At 50.8% G+C, this 8,082-nt stretch overlaps 1 non-coding gene across 1 annotated transcript in view; it reads left to right on the top strand.

Moving 5' to 3' along the window:
* Positions 1–6,186: 6,186 nt before the first annotated feature.
* Positions 6,187–8,082, top strand: part of LOC134543799 (small subunit ribosomal RNA) — a 1,991-nt gene continuing 95 nt past the window's right edge. The window contains exon 1 of the ribosomal RNA XR_010077256.1: positions 6,187–8,082. This exon is cut by the window's right edge and continues 95 nt beyond it. This is a non-coding gene — a ribosomal RNA (small subunit ribosomal RNA).

The following is an 8,082-nucleotide window of genomic DNA, read 5'->3' as shown; positions in this document are numbered from 1 at the left end:
TGAGCGGGGAGCCAGAAAATTCTGGCGGCGACCGAGGCCTCCGCGGCCGGGGAAATAATCCTCGGTAATTTTACATGTTAAATTAACATGTGTATTAACACAGGCTTGGAGAACCAAGCCTGCGGGACTCTGCAATACATTGAGAGGTGAGCCAGAAAATTCTGGCGGCGACCGAGGCCTCCGCGGCCGAGGAAATGGTCCTCGGTGATTTTACATGTTAAATTAACATGTGTATTAACACAGGCTGGGAGAAGCAAGCCTGCGGGACTCTGCAATATATTGAGCGGGGAGCCAGAAAATTCTGGCGGCGACCGAGGCCTCCACGGCCGGGGAAATAATCCTCGATAATTTAACATGTTAAATTAACATGTGTATTAACACAGGCTGGGAGAAGCAGGCATTCTGGACTTTGAAAAATTTCGAGCAGGGGCCGGAGAAATTCTCCCGGCGACCGAGGCCTCCGCGGCCGGGAGAACTTCGGCGCTCGGGCTCTGCGTGTACCCACCGCAAGGCCTATTTTGGGTTTTATAGGGGGTAGTGGTGTCTCTGGAGGGAAAAAATACACGGTAAATATTGCAGCCAGAGCCTATGGCAATCTGTTGGCGACCGAGGCCTCCACACCCCGGCAAATTTTCGGCTCTCGGACTGTGTGTATTCCACTGGAGACAGGCCTGCGGGACTCTGTAATATATTGAGCCGGGAGCCAGAAAATTCTGGCGGCGACCGAGGCCTCCGCGGCCGAGGAAAAGGTCATTGGTAAAATTACATGTTAAATTAACATGTGTATTAACACAGGCTGGGAGAAGCAGGCATTCTGGACTTAGAAAAATTTCGAGCAGGGGCCCGAGAAATTCTCCCGGCTACGAGGGCCTCCGCGGCCGGGAGAACTCTCGGCGCTCGGGCTCCGCGTCTACACATGGGGAGCGGGCAGCCAGAAAATTCTGGCGGCGACCGAGGCCTCCGCGGCCGAGGAAATGGTCCTTGGTGATTTTACATGTTAAATTAACATGTGTATTAACACAGGCTGGGAGAAGCAAGCCTGCGGGTCGCTGCAATATATTGAGCGGGGAGCCAGAAATTTCTGGCGGCGACCGAGGCCTCCGCGGCCGGGGAAATAATCCTCGGTAATTTTACATGTTAAATTAACATGTGTATTAACACAGGCTTGGAGAAGCAAGCATGCGGGACTCTGCAATATATTGAGCAGGGAGCCAGAAAATTCTGGCTGCGACCGAGGCCTCTGCGGCCGAGGAAATGGTCATTGGTAATTTTACATGTTAAATTAACATGTGTTTTAACACAGGCTGGGAGATGCAGGCATTCTGGACTTAGAAAAATTTCGAGCAGGGGCCAGGGAAATTCTCCCTGCGACCGAGGCCTCCGCGGCCGGGAGAACTCTCGAAAACCACCTCGTTCGTGGTTGTTTGTCGTGCGGGGCGAATCGGGAAATCTAGCAAATAGCTGAAGACATTCTCCCGGCGATGGAGGTCTCGGCGGCCGGGAAAAACGCCCGCGCTCGGGCGTTGCGCGCCCCCTTGGCAAGGCCCATTTTGCGTTATATAGGGGGTAGTGGTGTCACGAGGGGAAAAAATTAACATGTTAAATACTGCTCCCAGGCAATTGTAAAATGTCTCGGCGACGGAAGGCACCACTACCCGGCATATTTACGCCCCTCGGACTCCGTGCGCCAGCCTGTAATAGCGAATCGGGACTTAGAAAAAAAATTCGAGCAGGGAGCCAGAACATTTTCCCGGCGATCGAGGCCTCCGCGGCCGAGGAATTTGTCATTGGTGATTTTGCATGTTAAATTAACATGTGTATTAACACAGGCTTGGAGAAGCAAGCCTGCGGGACTCTGCAATACATTGAGCGGGCAGCCAGAAAATTCTGGCGGCGACCGAGGCCTCCGCGGCCGGGGAAATAATCCTCTGTAATTTTACATGTTAAATTAACATGTGTATTAACACAGGCTTGGAGAAGCAAGCCTGCGGGACTCTGCAATACATTGAGCGGGGAGCCAGAAATTTCTGGCGGCGACCGAGGCCTCTGCGGCCGGGATAATAATCCTTGGTAATTTTACATGTTAAATTAACATGTGTATTAACACAGGCTGGGAGAACTAGGCATTCTGGACTTTGAAAAATTTCGAGCAGGGGCCGGAGAAATTCTCCCGGCGACCGAGGCCCTCCGCGGCCGGGAGAACTCTCGGCGCTCGGGCTCCGCGTCTACCCATGGGGAGCGGGCAGCCAGAAAATTCTGGCGGCGACCGAGGCCTCCGCGGCCGAGGAAAAGGTCATTGGTAATATTACATGTTAAATTAACATGTGTATTAACACATGCTGGGAGAAGCAGGCATTCTGGACTTTGAAAAATTTCGAGCAGGGGCCGGAGAAATTCTCCCGGCGACCGAGGCCTCCGCGGCCGGGAGAACTCTCGGCGCTTGGGCAGCGCGTCTACCCATGGGGAGCGGGCAGCCAGAAAATTCTGGCGGTGACCGAGGCCTCCGCGGCCGAGGAAATGGTCCCTTGGTGATTTTACATGTTAAATTAACATGTGTATTAACACAGGCTGGGAGAAGCAGGCATTCTGGACTTAGAAAAATTTCGAGCAGGGGCCGTTGAAATTCTCCCGGCGACCGAGGCCTCCGCGGCCGGGAGAACTCTCGGCGCTCGGGCTCCGCGTGTACACGCGTCAAGGCCCATTTTGGGTTATATAGGGTGTAGTGGTGTCTCTGGAGGGAAAAAATACACGGTAAATATTGCAGCCAGAGCCTATGGCAATCTGTTGGCGACCGAGGCCTCCACACCCCGGCAAATTTTCGGCTCTCGGACTGTGTGTATTCCACTGGAGACAGGCCTGCGGGACTGTGCAGTATATTGAGCGGGGAGCCAGGAAAATCTCCCGGCGACCGAGGCCTCCGCGGCCGAGGAAATGGTAATTGGTGGTTTTGCATGTAAAATTAACATGTGTATTAACACAAGCTGGGATGAGAGGAATTTGGCGGCGACCGAGGCCTCCTCACCCCGGCAAAATATCAGCTACCGGGCTCTGCATATTCCTACAGAAGCAGGCCTGCAGGACTCTGCAATATATTGAGCGGGAACCAGAAAATTCTGGCGGCGACCGAGGCCTCCGCGGCCGAGGAAAATTGTCATTGGTGGTTTGCATGTAAAATTAACATGTGTATTAACACAAGCTGTGACCAGAGGAATTTGGCGGCGACCGGGGCCTCCACACCCCGGCAAAATATCAGCTACCGGGCTCTGCTTATTCACATTCAAGCAGGCATTAGGGACTCTGAAAAGTTTCGGGCGGGGAGCCAGAAAATTCTCCCGGCCACAGAGCCCTCCCTCCCGAGAGTCTGTGTAAATGCCTGTTATACAGGCCCCATGAATTCCAGCCTTATAGGTTATTTTAAGTCTCCGTTCGTGGTTGTTCGTAAACAACTGCGATTCGGGATTTTGACCTATTTCCTATGATCATGTTCCCGGAAGTTAGCCAGCCTCTTTCAGTCAAAATCTCATATTTTGGGTACCTTTGTGAACCCATCGATAGGCCCATTTTGGGTATATTAGGGGGACATGCAATCGGGAAAAATTGGAATTATTTGCAATATGGAAAGAATATGTACATAAATGAAAAGGGAGTCCCCCCGAGTTTTCTCGCCCTATATATATTGCAAAAATATCCAATTAATTATTGTGGAACCTGTAGCACCTTTCTATGAAGCAGAATTAACATTACAGAACGGTTTGAATGCTACCACCTCAGTTTCTCTACAATGCATTGGATTTCAAAGAGGTGAATTACTGTGGATGGTACTGTTGTATGGCTAACAAATCGTCTGGGAAACAATGCAGAATTAAATTAAGAAGGTTGTATGTTTTCTGTTACATGGTGGAGGTGCCCTCTAGTACACAGTAAAATGTTTTGTGGACTGCAGCTCCTTGAGGAATTAATTCAGTATGGGTCTTGTAGTGGTCTGAAAGTGGATGATGAAAAAGAATGTATAATGGTATTCAGAGCACCTCGCGGTGAAGCGGACATGCTACCTCAAAATGCTTGATTGATTCATGCCCAGTTCCCCCAAGAAGCGGTACATTGAAAAAATTGATTTACTTTGTGGATGATACTAGCAAATACTATCCGCTGGGGGAAGTAAGCAGAAATTTGGTGGTCGTATGTTTGTTACATGGTAGAGGTGCTTTCTAGTACACAATGAAATGCTTGGTGTACCGCTGCTCCTTGAAGAATTAATTCCATATGGGTCTAGCCGTGGTCTTAACTGTGAACACGAAGAACTATCTAAAGTGGCCTATCTGTCTGAACTGCAATACACAAGCTGCGAGCCAATGCTATACCTTTCTCAGGTAACGAGCTCTTGTGCGGCGATTCGATTGGATGCGAAATGGTGGGGAACGCGTGTCCGGTCGTCTTAACCAAGTAATGGTTCCCCTCTGTTAACAATGAAATGTTTGATGGATCGCAGCTCCCTGAGAGACAAGTTTCAAAGGGGTTAGTCGCGGTCTTCAATCCTGGCCAAGGTGCAGTCACCATCTATAAGAGATACCTGCTTTACTGAAGGGTAGCAAGAGTTCCCTTGCCCGCATGTTGCTCCGTGGGGGTATATCAGTATAAAGGTAGAAGAAGCCATGATCGGAGCTTCGGTGGATGAGATTGGCGGAGAAGACATGTTCTTGTCTATCTGGTAGATCAGGGGGGTGGCAGCTGATCCGGAGAAAGCAAGCGGACTCCCGATGTTCCGTCGACTCCCAATGTACACTTGAAACATGCACATTTGGGTGGCGAGGGGGCGTTGTGGCCATCCGAAAACATGTCTTCATCTCTCTTATTGGTGGACCGCTGCTCCTTGAAGAATTAATTCCATATGGGTCTAGTCTTGGTGATAACTGTGAACACTAAGAACTATCTAAAGTGGCCTATCTGTCTGAACTGCAATACACTAGCTGCGAGCCAATGCTATACCTTTCTTAGGTAACGAGCTCTTGTGCGGCAATTCGATTGGATGCGAAATGGTGGGGAACGCGTGTCCTATCGTCTTAACCAAGTAATGGTTCCCCTCTGTTAACAATGAAATGTTTGATGGATCGCAGCTCCCTGAGAGACAAGTTTCAAAGGGGTTAGTCGCGGTCTTCAATCCTGGCCAAGGTGCAGTCACCATCTATAAGAGATACCTGCTTTACTGAAGGGTAGCAAGAGTTCCCTTGCCCGCATGTTGCTCCGTGGGGGTATATCAGTATAAAGGTAGAAGAAGCCATGATCGGAGCTTCGGTGGATGAGATTGGTGGAGAAGACATGTTCTTGTCTATCTGGTAGATCAGGGGGGTGGCAGCTGATCCGGAGAAAGCAAGCGGACTCCCGATGTTCCGTCGACTCCCAATGTACACTTAAAACATGCACATTTGGGTGGCGAGGGGGCGTTGTGGCCATCCGAAAACATGTCTTCATCTCTCTTATTGGTGGACCGCTGCTCCTTGAAGAATTAAATCCATATGGGTCTAGTCTTGGTGATAACTGTGAACACTAAGAACTATCTAAAGTGGCCTATCTGTCTGAACTGCAATACACTAGCTGCGAGCCAATGCTATACCTTTCTCAGGTAACGAGCTCTTGTGCGGCAATTCGATTGGATGCGAAATGGTGGGGAACGCGTGTCCTATCGTCTTAACCAAGTAATGGTTCCCCTCTGTTAACAATGAAATGTTTGATGGATCGCAGCTCCCTGAGAGACAAGTTTCAAAGGGGTTAGTCGCGGTCTTCAGCCCTGGCCAAAGGTGTTTAGAAATGAATACTTTTCGGACCAGTGGGCAAATTAGTTCACAGCGAGCCCACGGGCCAACGGTCTGCTCCCGCAGTGGGCCGCGCCCGAATGTGGGCACCGATCATATAATTTGAAATCCACTCGCCAAGTACCATGCGAGTTTCTAAGAGCGCGATATATTCGCCAGTGAAAGCCTTGGAAGTTTGGCCTCGCCTACTCCCTAGGAAAATTAATTAGAGATGGAAGGAAAGACTTTGCAATTGCAAAGCGGGTGTCGATATTGGGAAGTCGCCCCCCGTACTTGTTGATACAGAAGGAAAAAAAAATGTACATCATAAGATTCGGACCCGGTGCTCTGCGGACCCGGGAGGTTCCTCCGAACGAAAAAAAAAGCTGCTAGCAGCTCCCTGGTTGATCCTGCCAGTAGTCATATGCTTGTCTCAAAGATTAAGCCATGCATGTCTAAGTGCAAGCCAAAATAAGGTGAAACCGCGAATGGCTCATTAAATCAGTTATGGTTCCTTAGATCGTACCACATGACTTGGATAACTGTGGTAATTCTAGAGCTAATACATGCTGAACTGAGTCCCGACCAGAAATGGGAGGGATGCTTTTATTAGATCAAAACCAATCGGCGTGGCTCGTCTGCGTCCGTTTGCTTTGGTGACTCTGGATAACTTTGTGCTGATCGCACGGTCTCCGTAACCGGCGACGCATCTTTCAAATGTCTGCCTTATCAACTGTCGATGGTAGGTTCTGCGCCTACCATGGTTGTAACGGGTAACGGGGAATCAGGGTTCGATTCCGGAGAGGGAGCCTGAGAAACGGCTACCACATCCAAGGAAGGCAGCAGGCGCGCAAATTACCCACTCCCGGCACGGGGAGGTAGTGACGAAAAATAACGATACGGGACTCATCCGAGGCCCCGTAATCGGAATGAGAACACTTTAAACCCTTTAACGAGTATCCATTGGAGGGCAAGTCTGGTGCCAGCAGCCGCGGTAATTCCAGCTCCAATAGCGTATATTAAAGTTGTTGCGGTTAAAAAGCTCGTAGTTGGACTTGTGTCCCACGCTGTCGGTTCACCGTTCGTCGGTGTCTAACTGGCATGCCCGTGCGGACGTCCTGCCGGTGGATGCGGTCGGCCGCGGCAAGCCCCTTCCCTCGGGCGTTCGCCCCTCCTCTCGTAACCTCTTCGCGGAGGCCGGGTTGGATGCGGGTGTTTCGTCCCGGGGTGCATGCTTGGGCCCCGCGCGTCGGCGGTCCGATGCAATCCTACCGCGGTGCTCTTCACCGAGTGTCGAGGTGGGCCGGCACGTTTACTTTGAACAAATTAGAGTGCTCAAAGCAGGCAGTGTTTCGCCTGAATATTGTGTGCATGGAATAATGGAATAGGACCTCGGTTCTATTTTGTTGGTTTTCGGAACCCGAGGTAATGATTAACAGGGACAAACGGGGGCATTCGTATTGCGACGTTAGAGGTGAAATTCTTGGATCGTCGCAAGACGAACCTAAGCGAAAGCATTTGCCATGTGTGTTTTCATTAATCAAGAACGAAAGTTAGAGGTTCGAAGGCGATCAGATACCGCCCTAGTTCTAACCATAAACGATGCCAGCTAGCGATCCGCCGAAGTTCCTCCGATGACTCGGCGGGCAGCTTCCGGGAAACCAAAGCTTTTGGGTTCCGGGGGAAGTATGGTTGCAAAGCTGAAACTTAAAGGAATTGACGGAAGGGCACCACCAGGAGTGGAGCCTGCGGCTTAATTTGACTCAACACGGGAAACCTCACCAGGCCCGGACACCGGAAGGATTGACAGATTGAGAGCTCTTTCTTGATTCGGTGGGTGGTGGTGCATGGCCGTTCTTAGTTGGTGGAGCGATTTGTCTGGTTAATTCCGATAACGAACGAGACTCTGGCCTGCTAACTAGTCGCTTCCGGTATCCCCTTCGTGCTACCGGCGACAAATGATCTTCTTAGAGGGACAGGCGGCTTCTAGCCGCACGAGATTGAGCAATAACAGGTCTGTGATGCCCTTAGATGTTCTGGGCCGCACGCGCGCTACACTGAAGGAATCAGCGTGTCCTCCTAGCCCGAAAGGGCCGGGTAACCCGTTGAACCTCCTTCGTGCTAGGGATTGGGGCTTGCAATTGTACCCCATGAACGAGGAATTCCCAGTAAGCGCGAGTCATAAGCTCGCGTTGATTACGTCCCTGCCCTTTGTACACACCGCCCGTCGCTACTACCGATTGAATGATTTAGTGAGGTCTTCAGACCGGTGCGCGACGGCTCTTCGCGAGCC

The sequence above is a fragment of the Bacillus rossius genome, unplaced genomic scaffold (assembly GCF_032445375.1).
Source record: "Bacillus rossius redtenbacheri isolate Brsri unplaced genomic scaffold, Brsri_v3 Brsri_v3_scf194, whole genome shotgun sequence".
Lineage (NCBI taxonomy): Eukaryota > Metazoa > Arthropoda > Insecta > Phasmatodea > Bacillidae > Bacillus > Bacillus rossius.
Note: the sequence above shows the minus strand (reverse complement) of the source record. Positions and strands in the feature narration are given on the sequence as shown.